The following is a 355-nucleotide window of genomic DNA, read 5'->3' on the forward strand; positions in this document are numbered from 1 at the left end:
AAAATGTTAAAGCTGGATTTCTTAAAACTTTTTAAAGGAGCTGGCAATTCTCTAATACTCGAATCTTCAATTATGTTTTGACTTCTATATTTGGGACTATACAATGTTACTGTTTGAAAATATTATATATGCTATGAGATAATATCTATCTATACTAATATTATAAAGCTGAAGATTTTGTTTGTTTGAACGCGCTAATCTCAGGAACTACTGGTCCGATTTGAAAAATTCTTTCGGTGTTAGATAGCCCATTTATCGAGGCAGGCTATAGGATATAATATATCATCACGCTAAGACCAACAGGAGCGGAGCCACGCGGGTAAAACCGCGCGGCACAGCTAGTTAAGATATAAGA

The sequence above is a fragment of the Colias eurytheme genome, chromosome 12, assembly GCF_061535395.1.
Source record: "Colias eurytheme isolate Ceu_HAF_F1 chromosome 12, ilColEury1 Martin Lab GWU primary, whole genome shotgun sequence".
Classification (NCBI taxonomy): Eukaryota; Metazoa; Arthropoda; class Insecta; order Lepidoptera; family Pieridae; genus Colias; species Colias eurytheme.